The sequence below is a fragment of the Ochlerotatus camptorhynchus genome, unplaced genomic scaffold, assembly GCF_037179485.1.
Source record: "Ochlerotatus camptorhynchus isolate MF236.1 unplaced genomic scaffold, CSIRO-AGI_Acam_v1.1 ptg000364l, whole genome shotgun sequence".
NCBI classification, from domain to species: Eukaryota; Metazoa; Arthropoda; class Insecta; order Diptera; family Culicidae; genus Ochlerotatus; species Ochlerotatus camptorhynchus.
Genome location: NW_027040852.1, coordinates 2,091,072 through 2,112,315, shown reverse-complemented (window position 1 = coordinate 2,112,315; position 21,244 = coordinate 2,091,072). Strand labels below are relative to the sequence as shown.

The 21,244-nt window shown below is 42.3% G+C and overlaps 1 protein-coding gene across 7 annotated transcripts in view; it reads left to right on the top strand.

Annotated features, from left to right (window-relative positions):
• Window positions 1-21,244, top strand: part of alpha-Catr (alpha-catenin related) — a 442,824-nt gene that overhangs the window by 49,146 nt on the left and 372,434 nt on the right. The gene's annotated exons all lie outside the window — the stretch shown is intronic.

Here is a 21,244-nt window from a genome sequence, read left to right as displayed (position 1 = left end):
TGGATTCGTCGACTGTATATGTCCAGTTCATCGCCGTCTACTGCCCTCGACAGTGTGCAGCCAGCAGTGGACTAGCGGCTAAATTCAAGAAGGACCTATCCACCATCACCCGTACCGGTTCCCGCTTCGTTGTTGAAGGAGATCTGAATGCTCGCCATGAAGCCTGGCGGAACTACCAGCAGAACCAGAACGGTCGTCTGCTGTTCGGCCACTCACAGCATGGGCTGTACTCCGTTTGGTTTTTGGATGAGCCAATACCGGCTTGTCCAAGCCGGTAGCCTTGAACGAACTCAGCTCCGACCACCAACCGGTGGTGGCTGAACTGGGCTGCAACGTGGCTCCTGCTTTAAGCGCAAGAACTACCACCGTGTAAGCTGGGCCCAGTTTGGACGCGTGGTAGACAGGCACATTATCAAAATCCCGCCGCTTGACACAGGATATCGACCGAGCATTGGAGGGAATCCTCCAAGCCATAACCTTGGTTGACGATGCGTGCGTCCGACGAGTTCCTGTGAGGGGTAAGTTTATTGCCATTGATTCCCACACCCAACTCTTGATTCGCTTGAGATATATTCGTAGACGCCAGTTCCAAAGAACCGGAGATCTAGCTAGGAAACGTTAAATAGCCGATCTGAACAAGGAGATTGCTTCCAGAATGGTCTCACTGCGGAACGAAAGTTTCGGGCGGCTCGTCCAGAACCTGGACGACCGCTCCAGACCATTCTGGAAAGTTGCCAAGGTCCTAAAAACGCACCCCAAACCCATTCCACCACACACGATCGGCTCATAATCACCCCTCAGGAGAAAGCAAATGCGATTGGTGAGCATATTGCCAAATCGCACTTGCTTGGCTCCAACATCCAAAGTTCGCTCGAAGATCAGGTTGTGCAAAGTGTACTCAACCTTGAGGCCTTGTACTATCCCTTCGGAGGATAGAATCTCAGTGGAACAGATTTGCTCAGCGGAATATTCAACCTATTGTGGAAAAACCTCAGCATGAAGGGTCACTCTCTGCTGGCCGCTGTCTTCAACAGATGCTTGGAACTGCACTACTTTTCAAGCATCTGGAAGACAATGAAAATCATACCTATCCACAAACTCGCAAAGGACCCAACACTAGCTTCAAGCTACAGACCGATCAGCCTCCTTTCAGCGCTGAGCAAATTGTTCGAGAAACTTTGCTCAAGTTTGTCGAGGAACACAACATTCTCCTTCCGGAACAGTTCGGGTTCAGGGGGGGCACCCCACCAATCATCAGCTAGTACGGGTGATAAATAACATCCGAAGTAACAAGGCTGAATCCCAGTCCACAGTCATGGCATTGTTAGACGTTGAGAAAGCGTTTGACAACGCCTGGCACAATGGGCTTGTATACAAGCTTTGTAGCTTCAACTTTCCTTTGAATTTTGTAAAAATCACCCGTAGCTACCTTCAGTAGAGGTCGTTTAAGGTATCGTTGAATGGCTGCCTTTCAACCACGTTCTCCATCACAGCAGGAGTCCCACAAGGCAGTCTGTTGGGCCCGTTGATTTACAGCATCGACATTCCTCCCATCGGAGACGGTTGCGTGTTCTTCCTGTTCGCAGATGATACCGCAATAACCGTCAAGGGTTATTGTTGTTGTTGGAGCGGGGTGGACGGGAGATTGTGTGGATGAGGTCGATCCTGCTGCAACAGCTGGTCTTGACCCCTTGAAGGTGCTGGTCAAAACTCAGCGACCAGCCAATGACAACCCCCGGCAGTTTCACAGTTTTCTTCAGTGAGATGGCGTGATCGCCGATCTTTATGGAAGGTCCCTGGAACCGTTGTTGGCACTGGCTGAAAGCCTTTCCAGGTTCGTCCCGAGGTCTGACCTGCGGTATGGCTACCAGGAACAAGGTGACAGCGACTACTGAACCTTTAGGAATGCCAGTTCCTTCGCAGAAAGTGCGGGATTTGGTATTACCTACCGAGACTAGGAAGTAACGAAATTTTGGACGAAATGGATGATATCACCGCTAAGGCCCCAGCTAACGAGTTGCTTCTGCACCATGGACGGTTGGAAGCTTTAGCAATGTCCACGGAAACTAATTCCGTATGGAGACCGTTATCCTTGGCGTCCTTGAGGAGCTCTCCTAGCGTCGCAAAATATGTGGATGTACCGTGACCTTGCCGGAATGCGTGTTGTCGATGGTCTAGAAGGCTGTCAGTCTCGAGAAACTGCTTCAGGTGTCGGTTGACCATCCGCACACCTTTGCCATGCAGCAAGTGAGTACAATGGGTTGAAATTTCACCACGTCCCGAGTCGGCTCGTTTGCTTTGGGGATGGGAACAACCAAGCTCTTCCTCCAATGCTCTGGTTACGAGTCTTTCCGCCAAAGCTGGTTGAAGAGTTCCAGCATTTTTACTTAACCCAGAGTAGACAGGATCTTGAACAGCTGGTAGCAAATCTCGTCTGGGCAAGCCGGTCGTTGCTTCTACTAAGCGCGAAGCTCCTGCCAGGTTAAATCTCATGTTGTTTTTGTCGGAAGAAACGCGAAAACTGCTTACGGACCAAGTCGATGGGTTTGCTTGCCGTTGGAAGGTCTGCTCGTACTTGGAAATCGCCGAGAGGTCTGCGAAGTAATCGCCAAGCTTATCTGCAACGATTGCGGGGTCCGAGACTGCAGCGCCGTCTATCTGGATATGCAATGGGGCCGTGCGGCGCTCGCCACTGAGGGCGTTGAGCTTACCCCAGAGCTCCGTCGAAGACTGTGAGGCGTTTATGCTTTCGAGGAAGTCCTTCCAACTTTCCGTCGTTTGGCATCACGGACCAATTAGCGGCACTGGTTGTGTCGTTTTCGATAGGTACAGAGCGCGTTTTCCGTATCCGGATCATCGATGGGAAGCCGTTTGACTCGTTGAAAGGCTTTTCGCCGGGCCTTGACTGCCTTCTTCGTTTCCTCGTTCCACCATCTGAGGGCTTTACGCCCCGGAATGCTGCTGGTTTTTGAGATGGTTGCTGACGCAGCTACGTTTACTGCTTCAGTGAAAATCTCGATGCTGTCTGGGTTACGTTGTTGAAGTAGGGACTGGAAGGTTTCACCGTAACTCTCCCAATTGGATTTGTCATAGCGCCACCGAGGTCTACGGGTTGCTGCCGGTATAGCGACGGTAAAAAGCTGCACCTGAACCGGGTAATGATCGCTACCGTTGAGGTCCGGATTGACGCTCCACTGCATTCTTCCAGCGAGGGGACGACTAACAGCAGTTACATCGATCGCCATGGTGTGCCGTCCATTGAAAAAAAGGTCGGTGATCCGTCATTAAGGATGATCATATCCTCGTTGTCGAACTTGTCTACCAGTGTGGAACCTCTCGAGTCGAACCGGGGGCACCCCCAGCTAAAGCGGTGCGCGTTAAAGTCACCCAAAAATATACGCGGTTCAAGGTAGGCTATCGAAGATGCTGTCGATTTGACCGTTGAGGTTTGCTAATCTCCCACAAGACAACCCCGATGGCGACGGAGTGTCGGAAATTGTTCCCGCGTTTAACTGTCCAGCAGTATCTACCGCCCAACGAACGGTTCATCTGCTCAACTGTTACCTTGTTGCCTTCCTGGAGTGCTATCACCCAGGGAGAGTTGGCTTGACATAGCAGCTCCAAATCCGCTAGATGATGCAAGAAACCGTTGATGTTCCATTGCAACAGGAAATATATCGGCTTTGGCAAGGCCGGTAGGGGGTCCGAGTTGTACGAACCAGGGGACCCAGTTTCATCACGGTGATGGCTGCTGCTCTGGTGGTCAGGTAGGCTAATATCGAACATACTCGATGCATCGTAGTGCTGCGAAACGGATGAAAGGTCGCTTTCGTATGCCGAATGAGGCAGAACCCCACCAAAGGCAGAGATTTCCCAACGGAAGCGGAGGATGTGTTACCCGGTGACGTTCTAGTGACTTCGGTCGTTGTGGCGGTGGTTTCTATTCCCTCGGAGTCCTTCGGGGAATGGGTTGATGAGCCCTTTTCTTTCCCGATATCACGAGCAGACTTGACTCCGGGACCCCGGCTGCCAGGGGCTACCTCTGGGCTCTTCTGTTTGTTCTTCGTCTGAGGACCGCAGAGGTGGTCCTGCAGTACCGGTGTCCGAGGATTCCGGTTGGGATATAGCTTCTGGTTCACAGGTATGCTTGGCGATGGTTACCCAAGCAGGAGAAAATAACTAATGAATACCTAATTCTGATCTGATACCAAAATTTGGTATTGACCAGAATGACATTTACCTACCAAAAAATAATCCCAAAAAATTACATGCAAAATACTTTGTGAATACCAAAAATTGATATTTGGATACCAAAAGAATACCTGGGTGTTATGGTTTTGGTATTGCATTATCATAATTTCGTTTTGGAATGGTATTGTGGGAACATTTTTCTGGTATTATTTTTTGATATTTTACCTCTTATGTCAGGCTAATCCATACCAATTTAAGGTATCGAGATATTCGTTCCTGCTCGGGTATTGCGTGTGTTCGAAGTACTTGGTGGTGGTGAGTTGGACATTGGAGATTTCAGAGAGGATGGCGAGGGTCTGATAACCGGTGGTTGGAGGTGATTGCGAAACAATTACTTCCATGTTTTTTTCCTTTGGTAGATTTGACTTTGTCGGGCGGCTCTGGTGAATTGCGATGCGGTCTTGGAATTTTGGGAGCTTGGGCTATGCGTGGTGGGAAATTTGGTGGGTCGAGGTCGCTGATGGGACGTTTGGCAGTTTTCGGCGTGTTGACGTTTGGCAGAGGAGTGTCTGGCCTGGCAGCGGCGTTCGAACAATTTACTGGGGTGATGGATGCATCCGAGTTCTCTTCTGTGGTGAAAGATAAGTCACTACTGCAAGGCTCGATGGGGGTTCCTTGAGACGACGCTGGGATAATGCTCGGCGAGTTAACAACGGTGTTTAGTAATTAGTTTAGGCGGTGGTGGATGATCTGCCGGGTGCCTGGATGTTACTTTCGATCAGCTGCAGTTTGCGTTGGGTCTCGATTTGGGTGGCTGTCAGGGCTTCGATGGCTGACTGGAAATTGCTGCTCATGCGCTCCATTTGTAGACTAGTTTGTTCCATACCTTGTTGCCATGACAGGATCAACATGGGGTGTGTCGATCAGTACAGGGCCGGGATTACCATGTGAGGCGGCGTGTAGTTGCAAAATCGTTCTGTCCTTGCCACGAACTTGGTTAGCCAAGTCCTCGATCCGATTATTCATTTCGGCGAACTTGTCTTCGAGGCTGGCTGAAAAGCTTCTCCGGAATATGAGCTCGTTCCGTTGCTCTGTTCGTAGAGACGCCGGGCTTCGGGATATGCGAGGTCCCTGTCGATCTTGATTCTTTGAATTTCGGATTCCTTGGCGTAACTGGGGCAGGAGCGATCGGAGACTCCATGCTCGTTTGAGTTACATTTCTGGCAGAACTTCGAATTTGCACAGGACCTGTCCTCGGCGATCGTCTTCGCCGGCGATATCTTCCACAGACGGCCTTAGCTGAACGGCATCTCAGCCTGGTGTGTCCAAAAGCCCAGCAACTGAATCACTGCATGGGCGATGGATAATACCGACGTGTTCGACATCTTAGGAATCCAAAATCCACGTATTCCGGAAAGCAGGTGCCATGGTAGGTGAGAATCAACGTGGGCGTCTGGACTCTACCGTCTCCGTTTCGTCGGGTTATGCGTCTTATCTCTTTTACTCCTTGATCACGCAAGTGCTCCATCAATTCTTTTTCCGGTTCATTCTGGACATCTCTGCAGCTTACCACGCATCGTACTGTGTTAAGGTGTCATGTCGTTCAGGCACTTCATTTGTAGCAACTTTAGGTACTGGTTGGCACTTGTGACCTTGAGCACGTAGGTTGCTCCTCGGGCTTCCGGAAAAGCACATTCGATTTTCCCGTTTAGAAATTTTTTGACCGATTTTCTAATAAGGAAAGGTCGGGTGGGTAGTGGCCACCGAGCTTCTCCATTCCTAATTCCTTGCATCCTAATTCCGCCGTGGTTTCCTTCAGGGTCCATGTATTCCGGGAGTCTGGCACCTAGACGATCACCATCGCTTCCACCGGGATCAGGATTGATCGCCCCACCTGGGAGGCGTAAAGTCCGGATTCATCGCCATCGCGGCGATCCGCTATTCAGTGAAAAATTTGCTACTAGGGAGCCGGCGCCGGTGGTGTAGTGGCAAGCGTGACTGCTTTCTCACCCCAATGGGTCTGGGTTCAATCCCAGCCGAGGTCGGTGGGATTATTCTGAGGCATAAAAATCTCTGGTCACGTCTTCCTTGGCCGTTGGTCCCGGTATCCCGGTGAGTTGAATGGGTGCGATATCCAACGCAGGTGTGGTAGCTGCCTTCCTGCACATTAGATTGCCGTCAATGGATGGCAATCGATGTCCGTCGGTGATTGGCACTAGATTGCAGAACAGAAACCGACGTTAAATAAAGAAAAGAATAAGAAGAAGAAGAAGAAGAATAAGAAGTGCTACTAGGGTACTAGAACAGCCATCAATTCGATGATTGTAGAATCGATGTCATCATGATTATCATGACTACATAACGAGTCTATAGCAAGTAGCAAGTGAATGTTTATGGTTTTAAATTGCGTGCATAAAACAAAATATTGGAAAAATGCATGCTATATGCAGCGTTTTTACACATTCCAGTGAAGTTTAAATCTCAGTACCACCGCAACGCAAATATCCAAAGGCGTTGATTACGCGAAATAATGGAACCGACAGGCACAAAATAATAAATAGCTTAATATATTTCCCTCCCATTCCAGCCAGCAGCCCTCGCTGGTGGGCAGACAGTGCCTTGGCCGTCAGGCAACCATGGCCAACCGTCGGTCGTCGTCGTTGGCAAAATCGTACATAATTTACGTCACACACGGCTGTCGTTGCATTGTCGTCACCCACCCAACCACCAACCGACCCGCCCAGACCAGGCAACTGACGAGGAGGACGACGATGGCCTTGTTTCGCGTTTATGAGTTTTCCCTGTGAAGCGGTTGGTTGGCTGCGGGCATGCGACCAGATGCGAAATGGTTCCGTCCGTGTTGTACGCAATATTCTAACGTGGGGCCTTGGTTTGCTCGGGCACGCCGTGTCGCGTCACGTTGGCATCTTCCCCCCGGAGGCGAGGAAAAGGAAAAAGAAAGGTAGCAAATTTTCACCATGTCATTTTCCGGCTGTACCAACATATAACAACGATTACCAAAGGCACACGGCCTGTGCCATTGGCTGGTGTAGTAAGAATTTAAGCAGATTTTTTCACTGCAGACCGTTCGTTGGAGGAACATGAATCTTACGTAGCAAAAAAAAAAGAGAAGAGGAATGTATGGACTCACGGGAAACGGTCCAAACAGATGCTTCCACCCGGTCGGTGGTGCCCGGTACGACGAATGGTTTTACACGTGAAAATTACCAGCACTAATGGAAATGTGCCTTACTTCTCTGGGACGCGGTAGGTCCTGGACGGCCATTATGTAATCCGATCGTGTTTGCATCAGTAGTAAATGGTGGAAAAAATTGATGTACGATAGGAATAGTGAAAGCCGTTCGAAAAATACATTATCAGGAAGCATGAAGCGATGATGAGCTTTCCGAGTGCAAGGTGTTGCGATATGAAAACCCGAAACCGAACGAAATATTGGTCTATAGCAACTCTCAAAACTAGGATGTATTTTTGGATAATTTATTTGGATGATGATGTTCTGAATCTATGAAATCAAGTGATGTTGTCCTATAACTGGAATCAGTTAAGTATAGTTAAGCGCTGAAAAAGAATTGAATGTTAAAACAGGAACCAAGACGTCCCGTCGGGTATGTTTCCCGTCATTATCAATAAAACGGAACACATTTGAGCGAATCATATGCTTTCAGAAGTGAGGAAAATACTGACAGAGCAGAAACCGAAAAATGAACGTGGCACGACCAATAAATAGGAGCGCACATTTCCGCATCCTGTCAGCAGTTCTTAGCGAATCTTGATTTTACTCATTGCCAGAAAAAGTACAACCCAACCCGTCTATGCACCTTTCTTTCTGCCTCGACAATATGGGACAAAACGACCCTCTCTACAAATTTGGGTCGTACCTTCCGAGCAGAGTGTAGGTCCAAACACTTCGAGCGTATGACATTCCGGAACGGATCCAATCAAGACGGAAAGCAAAGATCTTGCGAAACTTGCAGCAGCTATTCTCCATTCATGGGAAATCTAGCCAATCACGTGAATTGGTAAATATATGCTTTGCGTTTGCAATCGTCTTCTTCTTATTTTTTTTCTGAGCAATTGGAAGAACCGTTGTCAATCAGAGTCTAGCAACATCTCACTGCTCCAGCTGTTTCCGTTTGTCTTTGACATCATCATCATTAGGCTTCAGACTCACGCGAATGGGTCCACATTGCTGCCAATACCCAGATCAAATCGGGAAAATGGGAATCATGCCCGTACCTTCGGTTTTAATGATTGAAATGGAAAATCCCATGAATAAGAGATTCTTTTTCTGCGAAGGACCAGCATCGTCCCGGAAGAGCTGAGTCGGGTGGAAAATGGATTTTATTGAGTGTTTCGTTACAACGGGGATGACGGTTCGATGAATATTTGATGATCCTATGCTGCGAAGTAAATTCCTATTTTAGAGTCGTTTGCTGGAACTGCCACAATTGATGCGAAATTTTACGCGTATTTCTTTGTCGTGGCAACTGCGGAATATAATTGTTGTTCTCGTGAAAGGAGCTAGAATTCTCCGGAACTTGGTGGCACAGAGAAGTATCATCCTCGTATCTAATGGACATACTGGCGTTTAACAGAAGAACATTCCTATCATCTGACGTTTGGGCGTTTGAAGAGATGTCTTGGTGAGTGATTTTTTCTCAATGTTTGAACTAGACAGTCGTCTTTAATTAAGAAGACGCAGAGAACATTTACTTTTGCATAGGTAATTTTGATAAGAGGATCGAATAGTAACACTTTACGACTTATTCCAACTACTTCAGCTCAGAGCTGGTAAGTATCACAACCGTCATGTGACAATGAGAAAACAGGTCCTCTCACAATCACGAGACGAAACTACCTATCATGAGATTTTTTGTCATTTTCCAATGATCTAGTATTCATGAGAATAATTGTCATATGGCTTTGACATAACATTTCTATCTGATTTAGATGAATTAAAGCAAGCAACAGTATGCAATCGGGAGAGTGAATATATTTTTAAGATTTCCGCAGTACAAGTAACAATAATATCAATAAATGAGCTAGTAACAGCAATGTTAACAACATAGTTACGTTCTGTCATGACAAAAAATTCGATGAGATTTTGAAGTAAATCACTATCATCGTTTTCTAATCCAATGATATTGATAGAAGTAGGGTAACTGATGATGGTTGGACCTATTTAGGCCGGTTTGACACAACGTCAACATTCATGTTGTATTTTTTTTATGAATTCAACATATAATTATAAAAAATGCGTGATTATGGGAAAGATCTAGCTCTCTTGTTTCTAATAATAACATAAAAAGTTAAATATTATGAACAAAGGATTTTATAAAACGTTTTTATTCAGCAAAGAATTATGATGTTGGTTGGACCTATACTGATCTTGGTTGGACCTAAAAAATGATGATGGTTGGACCTATTTTTGCAAATGCTAGTTTAGCCCATATTTGTTCAAAAACTTTGTTTAAAGCTTATAGGTACCATGAAATAACCCTTTTTATACAGTTTTTCTCGGAAATCATTAACCCTGATTTGGACATTTTTTAACAGTTTGACGATAGGTATTGTGGTCCCATTGAAAGCTATCGAATATTTTTGGAATCGGTCTACTGGTTCCGAAGATATGGCCGGAACAAGTTCCAGGGTATATGGAACATGGACCTGATTTTGACATGGATGGAATAAAACCTATGATGCAACACTTCACATTACTTCCAAATTCGATAACAAGATCAATAACAAAATTGAGTGCCTTGGACCACATTGGCCACTTCCGGGCATGTTCTAGGTGCCCCCGGGGAATTTAGGGGCTTTAAGGTACCACTGGAGCTGAAAACTGAAAATATTGCCTAAACACTGGCAGCACTTCCGATGAATGCAAAATAAACTTTGTGCATGCGCAATTATAAAGTTTGCCATGATCATAACGTAGAACTTGTTTGCCCTCAAACTAAACCAAATTTCAAGATAGCTTAGATCAGTAAGCTAGTTCCTGCTTTAGGATCCTAGGGTTCTGTATTCGAACTGATTGAGGAGGGGGAGTTCTTTTTTTATCGAAACATTGATTTCATCATACAAGTATGAAGAAGGATAATAAGATATGATTGGATTTATTGTTTGCTAGCGAGCGTAGGTGGATGAACGGTAGATAATTGGTACACCTGACGATGTCCGTCTCCTCTACAATATCTCACGAGGTTGGAACAAGGAAGAACCTAAAGATGCCAGTAAAAGAAGCAACTAATCATTTTCAAACCGAAACTAGCAGCTGGTCTAGTTGAACTAATTTATCAGCTAAGGATGTACCAGTTGCGTGAGCTCCGATGCTCCATCATTGCAAAATATACAAGCAGCAATATGCTCAAAGCTATTCACGCAAATGTTATTCTTCGATCCGCATCGTGCTCTCTTGCCGTGCGGATCTATTTGCTTTTTGCTTAAGGAAGTGTTACTACTACCTAAAGCTACAACAAATTTAAATCCAGGTAGGAAACGCTCCACGTTTCCGATCAGGTACAAATTCCTCTGCTGTTAACAACGGTCAGCGAGGAACAAATTCTACATTCGTACCCGTAGGTACAAATATCACCCCTGCTTCAAATGTTTCATCTGTACCTACTCCCCTCGCTGCTAACAATGTTCAGCGAGTTAATGGAGCTACCTATGCTGCTATTGCAGCGGGTAGAAATCAAAATACTAACCAACGTTCTAACGGAAATTTTGACTTAGGAAGCATTACTGCTCCCAAAATGGAATTTTTACAGAATTCATTAATTGACATGATTTCTGATATGCTTAAATCTAACTCCATGTTTGATGCTATTCAAACTGGAGTAAAATTTGCTAATAATATTGTCATGACTTTAAAATTCAGTAATGGATTTTAAAGCATTAAACATTTTAAATTAGAATGCTCGATCTCTTAAAGATAATGAAGACGAGCTATTTAATTTTTTGAGAGTTCATAACGTGCATATTGCCGTTATAACTGAAACGTTCCTTAAACCTGACCATAAGGTTAAGAAGGACGCAAATTACTTGATTTATAGAAATGATCGTCTTGATGGACCCTGTGGTGGCGTTGCCTTCATTGTTCATAGACGAATCAAACATAAAATACTTTCTTCATTTGAAACCAAAGTTTTTGAAACTTTGGGAGTTTCTGTTGAAACAAAATTTGGACAACATACGTTTATAGCTGCCTATTTGCCATTCCAATGCGTAGGCCAGAAAAAGAATTTTCTCAAGGGTGACCTCCAGAAACTTACCCGTCATAGGTCTAAATTCTTCATTATTGGTGATTTTAAAGCAAAACACCGCTCATGGAATAATGCTCAAAGCAATTCCAATGGTAATATTCTGTTTGATGATTGTTCTGCAGGTTATTACACTATTCAATATCCAAACAGCCCAACATGCTTTTCTTCTGCAAGAAATCCCTCAACTATTGATTTGGTCTTAACTGATTCATGTCATCTTTGTAGCCAATTGGTTACCCATGCTGACTTCGGTTCTGATCACCTTCCAGTAACTTTTGAAATATCCCAAGAAATAATTTCTAATCCCAACAGCTTTACTTTCAATTACCATAGGGCTGATTGGGAGCAATATCGAACATTTATGGAATATAACTTCGATCCAAACATTCCTTTGCAAACCAAAGATGAAATTAATTATGCTCTTGAATCTCTGACTACTTCTATAGTTGAAGCAAGAGCTGCCTCAGTACCAAAATGCGAGGTTAAATTCGATTCAATTATAATAAACGACGATCTTCAGCTCTTGATCCGTCTTAAAAATGTCCGTAGGAGACAATATCAAAGAACACGCGATCCTGCCATGAAAGTTATCTGGCGGGATTTGCAAAAACAAATTAAAAAGCGATTCTCTGCCCTGAGGAACAAAACTTTTGAAAATAATGTTTCTAAATTAGACCCGAGTTCCAAACCCTTTTGGAAACTCACAAAAATTTTGAAAAAACCTCAAAAGCCAATTCCAGCGCTTAAAGAAGGTGGTAAAATTTTGATCACAAATTTGGAAAAAGCTCAGAAACTTGCTAAGCAATTCGAGAGTTCCCATAATTTCAATTTGGGTCTTACTAGTCCTATTGAGAATCAGGTTGCTCGGGATTTTCTGAATATTTTCTCTCGGGAAAATATTTTTGATGATTCCTGGGGGACTGATTTGGACGAAGTAAGGTCTATAACTAAAAAATTTCAAAATATGAAAGCTCCAGGTGATGATGGAATTTTCTATATCCTCATCAAAAAACTCCCAGAGAGTACCTTGTCTTTCCTGGTAAAATTATTTAACAGATGTTTCCATTTGGCATACTTTCCTGATAAATGGAAAAATTCAAAAGTTGTTCCAATTTTGAAGCCGGATAAAAATCCAGCTGAAGCTTCTAGCTACCGTCCAATAAGTTTGCTTTCTTCAATAAGTAAACTTTTTGAAAAAATAATTTTGAATAGAATGATGCTTCACATCAATACGAACTCAATTTTTGCAGATGAGCAGTTTGGATTTCGCCATGGGCATTCAACTACTCATCAACTCTTGAGAGTTACCAATTTAATTCGTTCAAACAAATCTGAAGGCCACTCAACTGGAGTTGCTCTTCTAGACATAGAAAAATCATTCGACAGTGTTTGGCATGAAGGTTTGATTGCTAAATTGAAAAAGTTTAATTTTCCACTTTACATTATGAAATTAGTTCAAAATTATTTAACTGACAGAACTCTACAGGTAAATTATCAAAATTCCAAATCTAATCGACTACCTTGGGCCTAGATTGAATCACATTTTCACTTCGGACCTCCCTGATTTGCCTCAAGGATGCCACAAATCTTTGTTCGCTGATGACACAGGAATTTTCGCTAAAGGAAGAAGTCTTCGTGTTATTTGCAGCAGACTTCAGAAAAGTTTAGATATTTTCTCTTCTTATTTACAAAAATAAAAGATTTCTCCCAACGCTTCCAAAACTCAACTTATAATATTTCCACATAAGCCCAGGGCTTCCTTTTTGAAACCTAGTAGTAGTCACATAGTCACTATGAACGGAGTTCCAATTTCCTGGTCAAACCAAGTGAAATATCTTGGATTAATACTTGACCATAAATTAACTTTTAAAGATCACATTGAGGGCATTAAAGCCAAATGTAACAAATATATAAAATGTTTGTATCCTCTTATATTAACAGGAAATCCAAACTTTGCCTGACGAATAAACTTCTTATATTTAAACAAGTTTCTAGACCGGCCATGCTTTACGCTGTGCCAATATGGTCTAGTTGTTGCACTACCAGGAAAAAAGCACTTCAAAGGATTCAGAACAAAATTCTGAAGATGATTTTGAAGTTGCCTCCCTGGTACAGTACTACCGAAGTACATAGAATTTCGAATGTTGAGACTTTAGCACAAATGTCCAACAAAATAATTAATAATTTCCGGCAAAAATCGTTACAATCCTCAATTGCAACGATTAATTCCCTTTATACTTAGATAAGATTAAGTTTTAGTTATTTAGTTTTAAGCTATCAATTGTTATACTGACATGCAGGTTTAAAAAACCTGTTTAAAATACTGAATTGCCAAGGCAGGAACAATGTAAAAACACTTAGATATATATCATAACAATTAAGGCTGGTAAGTTACTGTAGTAACTGGAGCACCTAGGTTAAAAATGAAATGTAATTTATTTTGAATTTGGAACAAATAAAGAGTTAAAAAAAAAAAAATGTTATTCTTCAAAATCTGGACGCTACTATTTGTTGCACACCATCTTGATAAGCGGGATCTGGTTGTGTGTGACAATAGGTGATGTATCATGTAACTGCGAATTGTTCTCAATTTTCTGTACAAATTTATCTTGAATTGAATACAGAAGAAGATCGACGCAACTTTGGATTCATTTCGGGAAGATCTTGGGCGTACCGTATTGTTACGCTTCGTATCATCCTAGCCTACGGTATTGATTGACTACGATGAAGCTTTCGAACGACTCGATCACGGATGAAATCATCAACCTCTCCGAAGTGCGGTACGAGGCTTTGAAGTGCAAAGTTTTGCGTAATAAAGCCTTGTCCGACCCTATCCAGGTCACCTGTGCTGGGTGTCACGAGCAACTGCAACAAGACCAAATAGTTAAATGTTACAACACGGACAAGCCTTTCAACTTTATGGAAGCTAGGTAAGCAGTGGATAAAGGTGGAAGTTTCCAATATCTCTGCAGACAGAAAGCGCCAGACGATTAGACCAACAGCGGCATAAATGCAGAATCAGCACCAACAGCGGAATTTCAAATGCTGAGCAGTTTCATTGATGCCAACAGAAATTGGCAAATGTATGTGGAGTTGATTCGGCCACATACTACGGAAGGGTGGACACAAAAACTACAAGCAAGGGCTGGATAGGAATACGGCAGACCATCGCAACAGAGGTCAGGCCAGGAGCCATGTAGCGGAGCCCCACCAAAAACAAAATAAATCTGACTTGGGTCCTTGTCAAAGTGAAAGCAAGCTGCCACCAAGGTAAAAAAAATATCAAGTTGCCTCTATGCATCACTGTAGGAAAATCAAAATTTCGGACAAAACCAGCGACATTTTTCAAAGTATCGTGGCATTTACTTACGAAGGTTAGGGTACGAGATCTAATCTCTGCCTATACTCCTAATGTATATTTGTGGATGTTCAAAAGAACGTTTCTAAATGCTTGAGTTGTAACGATAATCCCAAATATGCAGGATCTGTTTCCAGGTTTATTGTGGGCAAATTTTCCAGTATTTTAAAAGTCAAGTAGTAGTCAGCCACTAATATTGCATCATTCAACTTTTCAAATTGATTTTAAAATCTGTGCTCATTTATGGAAGCCATCGAAACGTGGCGTGTATCAGTGAATCAACCTCAGATAGTTTCATCAACATAATAAACCACTTGCACTAAAATGGATTCTCATCACAATCAACCAATGATTAAAATGTTCAAAATATCAATATGCATTCCGAATTCAAAATGTAAAACAGACTCACTTGTGTTATAAAAAAAAAAATGTTTTATTACTGTTCGATTACTTGAATTCATAAAAAATAACCTCCTTATCATAGCATCGAACTCGTGACCTTTATATTGTTATACCAGTGTCCATCCATCTGAGCCATCAGAAATGTGTACTGACAATCTGCTCCAATGCATTCAAGAGTTGTTCAACAGCCTACTGTGGAGAGATAAAAGTCATTTCTCAAACCGGTGTAATTCATTTATTCATTCTGTTGGTCATGAATTACAAACATTTATTTTTACTGCACATGCGCATACCGCCAGCATCGTTTTAATTATTTTCCAATCAATGCAACCGCCCTCCTAGTGCGTGAGCTCGCTTGTCTAGAAGACGTTTGTTAGTCAAAAGATAATTGTAATTTTAGAATAAGTGCAATCAATGCAACCACCCTCCTAGTGCGTGAGCTCGCTTGTCTAGAATTTGCACCTATAAACACAACGATCCAATCCAAATAAACGAGCAATGGATGGACGATTCTCATAATTATCAACTAAACTGATTCCTGTAACATGGTGAACGGATCACGGTTAGTGATACAACCAAGGCATGGAATGTTTGAAAGTGCATTCTCCGCGGCATTATTCAATTAGTTTCCAAAATAGGAGCCATCATCACTTTACATTTGTTCCAGACGACGACAATAGATAAACAAACAAATTTAGTTGTATCTTACATATTAGTATGCACTTTCTATGTACAACGCGAGAAATACAAAGTTTAGAGTGAGATGCCCCTAGTTTTATTCTAAAGATTCTGAGATACATCCGATTGAAAAAGCGGCGCCATTGGTGTAGTTGTAAGCGTGAATACCTCTCACCCCAGCAGGCCTGGGTTCATAACATCTCTGATCACGCCTTCCTTCGCAAGGGAAATCGAACCGTTGATCCCCGGTTCATGAGTTGATGGGTCGTTAGGTAGGGTCCAGGTGTAGGAGCTGCTTCCCTGGGGTCGGTAGCATTGGTGCTCAGCACAGAAAACAAGATAGACAGAAAACAAATCAAAGGAAAAAAAAAAACGATTGAAAGCGTACCGATTCTATTTTGTGTCAGACATAGTGCGTTGTATTTGCACAATGATGCGCTGTAATGCGCATTATGTCCGACGTTATGTTTAACGTACTGAACGAGTGTAAAATCGAAAGTCGCGTTTAGGGTTTTCGGTGTCTGACATGACCGACAGTACTGTTCTTATGGTAGTAGAGTACCACCATTTCTTGAAGTTTCAAAGGGTTGCTGAAGTTTCTGGAGTTCTTGGGATAAAGGAAGTTTGTTATATCAAATGGTGGTGTTAGATTGCGTGGATGGGGTTTGATTCTCGAGAAATTTGTGTACAAAGCCATTGTTTACGATTGGTAGTTCCGCCTACTTCAACGCCTAGATTTGAAGATTTTCAGAATAATACCTGGTAAACCAGCTGTCTTGGAGAAAAGTATTCAAATATTTTTGAAGGGATTCTTGATCACCTAAACATGTTTGGAATAATTCATGCTCCTGCTATGCTATGATAATTTTTGAGAGACAGGATTGAAAAATTGGAGATCTTCATAATAATAACTGATCAAGCTGAATCATCGAAAAAATATCCAGGTAACTTTATGAAGATCTATGATCCCCTGAACGGAATAGTTCCTGCTCTATCTGCCTTTTTCTGAAAAAAATCTTAGAAACCGGAATTGAATGCTTGGACATTTTAAGATGTATAGAATAATACGTGATCAACGTCTCGAAAAAATATGAAAAGGACCTTTTGAAAATTTTTTTATCACCTAAAGATCTTTGGAATAATTTATGTTATATGTGCTATCTTCTGATCTGAAAAAAAATATGAATTGCTAGACAATGTAACTCCCTTATTTATATCCTACCCACCACTAGCTGCTCAATTTTTCCATGACCTAGGCCCATGTCAGATTATATCTTTAGTTGAGACTCCACCCTCATGAGTCCATCGGTTTGCCTCTGCTGCGATGTCCTACCAGGGTTCAATCCAACACATGTTTGCAGATTTAGTTTCCGTCCCTTCGTTGAGTGTGCTCTAACCACCTCCACTTTAGTTCTAGAATTTCTGTTGATTGACATTGACGATGGCAGTGATGTATCAGGACTGAATGAAACCAGGGCCGTGCTACACAGGTACCACCGCTTATCAATTCGAAAAAAATAATTTACACTCATTTATAGCCGATTAGTGAACAAAGAAAACTTGTTATTATTCATGCAGGAGTTTGTTGACCTCCGGCCTTGCAAATTTCGAGTTTGATCTTTTTTTCTATGTTTGAAAATTTTACAAGGTTATATACTATTGTCCAATCTGGGTTTTCACTCTGCTTACAAGAGAACGTAGCCTCTTTTCACACATTTACACGTACATTCATGCTACCTTTTTCGACAAACTTGTTCGGTTGATTAGGGACTACCGGATGCTGAACAAACCAGACGGATATAACAAGTTGCTACCAATGTTTGCTCTTCGTCGTTCACTCATGAGATCACCCACGCTCACTTGTCCCGTTTGCAGGAGCACTTCCTTATCTAGAGCCGAATACCATTGACGGACTTCACTCTTGGCTACTCAATTGTTCGCCAGGTTTCATCCGTGATCTACTCTTTTCTCTGAGTGCCCAGCTTACTCATGTGGCCCGTGGCCGTCCATTGTTCTTCTATAATACCACCTTCTGGAACATTCGCTGTTCTGCTCTCAACCTATTCAACGTACAACCTTTTCTTTCATTGCTGGATCTTCGAGCTGGCGTGTGTTGAATAACCGGCAGAGTATCTCATTCCACAACTGACCACGATCAATCCCAAATAAACAACCAGCCCGCTAATCGCCCTTTACAAAGCGACTAATATAAAGTCCTGAAACGCTTTATTAACCTTATATCGCAAAAAGGGCGATTATTGGGTAGTTGGCAGGCTTAGTGATTACTTGAGATGGTCATTGAAAAGAAGGTGAGACGCAATATCGGAGCTGCATTTATTCCGAACATCAACGTCTCCTTTTTCGGATGATGCAGATGTGGTCGATTTGATTCTCGGTATGTCTACCAATCTTGCCCATTTTTTCAAGGTCATGTTGTCCCACGTTCATAGTTCGTGCTGTTGGAGCCGATCTTCGTATTGAAGTCGTCAGGACAGATTTTTAATGGTTTCATTCATAAACGACATCGTCTTGCAGAGAATTGATTCAATAGAACTCTTATCAAAATTAAACTTTTACATACCATCATCTTGATGGTATGATGTCACCATTTGGAGTCTTATCCATGATGGTAATCTGTTGACTGTAACAACATTTCATGTCCTGAAGCTCGACAATATCTAATGGCGCATAATAAATAATTTTAGTTCACTTCCCCGATAGTACCCACAATGTGACCAATGTCTCATCTGTCGCGGGATTTTGAATATGCTTTCTAAAAATGGGACCGCGCCCTGGGCGAAAGGCTTTCAGTTGATGAGCTATTTTCATGTCGATCTGTTGCAATTCCATTGTCCCTTCAACATACATCGAGATATGGAGCGGAAACTGAATTATCAAATGTATGCTCTCCGCATGTGCGCATCGCAAGCGGGGAATTTAGGAGCAGAGTATCAGAACTTAATTCTGGTTTTATGTTTCTTTTTCTCCTAGGAGTTTTTTTTTCGGAAATAAGTTTCAGTTAGCAATTTTTAGTTTGTTAACAATTTATTACAAGTTAATTCACACACAGAAGGTGTATGAGAAGTGCTTAATGTAATTCATATTAACAGATTCTTTCAGCGCTTTCGTGGTAGTTCGAAAATCGCTGGTTACCCTTTCAGCCAACCTCACGATGGAAGTCCTCCTTTAAATTTACGCTCGACTAGTGACGCAAGGTCTTTAGCAGCTTCCAAGATCTTTTTGGTCGTCTTGGGACTGCCAGAAGCAGCGCACATACAAACCCAATCCGCTAGCTGGTTCTCCAAATCAACACTCAACACTATTTCCCTTCCATGTTTCTTGCCGTGGCTTCCCTTAATTTTTGCGTGAAGTGTCGTTTTCGGAATATTGTACCTTTTCTGTGCCTGATACGCGGTAAGTGATTTATCTACTAAAAGAACAGTCTCTTGAAGATTTTCGACCGTATAACTCTTTTGTTTAGCCATTTTTTCAATCAAAGAAACTGATCACTCGGCCAAAATGAAATCGAATTTCAAATCAGCTGCGCATGAAGGATGTAGACAAACCGAAGCGCACCTAGCGGCCGTCTTAGGAAACACATAGGTCCAACCATCATCATATTTATCTATTCGAATTTCGTCAATTATTCAAACATTTTAGTGAAACCAATAGATAAATGACGTACAAACGAATTGTTTACACCTTAGAGCAGTATTTTACTGCATGAAAATAAAAATAATTGTAATTTTTTTTCCTTTTTCCTTTACTAAAGTGATCTTTGAAAAAAAAATTTGCGAAGATTGACTAAACTAGCGATTGAAAAAATAGGTCCAACCATCATCAGTTTTGGCTAGGTCCAACCAGCATCAATTACCCTATATCTGTAAATATCGCGTGAAAATGAAATTTGTCAGCTCTGTCAGCTACATAAAACTCTTCCTGATATGAATATGATGAACAGCTCCAAATTTGGAGCTGGTTACTCACTGATCTTTGAATTGGGCGTTCAATTAATTTAGTTCTTTTTTATTAAAACTAGGGTACGGGTAATCTTGTCTGCTATCAGCTAACCATAAAGTTGAAAAACTACAAGGGACAGCCCTATGGGGTTGAACGCAATGGTGACGTAGGACTACGTGGTCTTATATAGTAAATATTATTTGTTTTTTTCTCCATTATTTGTTTTCCGTCGATCTTGTTTTCCGTGCTGAGCAACATGCTACCGACGCCAGGGAGGCAGCTCCCATACCTGGACCCTACCTATCGACTCATCAACTCATGAATCGGGGACCAACGGCTTTGCTTCCCTTCCGAACGAAAGCGTGTTCAGAGATGTTATGCCTCAGAACATCCCGGTGGCGCCAACTGGGATTGAAACCAGGCCTGCTGGGGTAAGAGGTTATCATGCTTACCACTACACCACCGGTGCCACTGGTGATGAAGGTTAGTTTCGATTTATTCAAGACAGCACCATGAGCGTCAGCAACATTTTGAGAAACTTTAAGATGTTCCAAGTGAAAGTCCGATGAACTTCTGAAAACTTTAGACACATTTCAAAAACATTTCAAATGTCCAGAGAATTTCTGGGAAGCTTAAGAATTTTTAAGACAGTTCCATTAATTTTAGAGCAGTATCTAGAACTTCAGGAGACGGTAGCTTCGAGTACATCAGGGCAGTTCAATCAACATCAAAACATATTGCAGGAACTTTACATAAGCTTCCAGAAAGACAGTGAATTTACGTAAACATTAGAAAAGGTCTGAGATTTTCTGGGAAGTCCAGAGAACAATAGAGGAGATTAATGATTTTAAACCTTGCAGCTTTACGCTACACGCTATGTCTGAAGGCATTTTTTTGCAACTTTCATGTACCTCAGTTTTTTCTTCACAGGATGTTAAAATTGATCCTAACAATCATATCTGTGATAGTTTTAAAATATTTCACCTTGGGATTTTTGAGAAAAAGTGTTTTGAAGTTTACAACAGGGTTCCTTCCATTCATTTTGGCTTAAAAAATGTTTTATAAAATTATGGAATAATAAGATATTAGAATAATATTTTGTTTGTGTAAGCAACAAGAAAAGATTGTGGAGTTTGTGTTTGACACATAATACCAGCCAATGTTGCTGCATGAGAGTCGCAATAAGCGATTTTGTCATTTATCTCACCCACTCTTCACTCTTCACTCTTCGCGAAGAGGCGATCAGAAAATCGCTCATTGTGGCTCTGTCAAAGCTAAACTTGCAGGTTTTATGTGTCAAACACAAACTTTAAAAATTTGTCTTGTGCCTTACACATACAAAATACCATCATAATATCGTATTATTCCA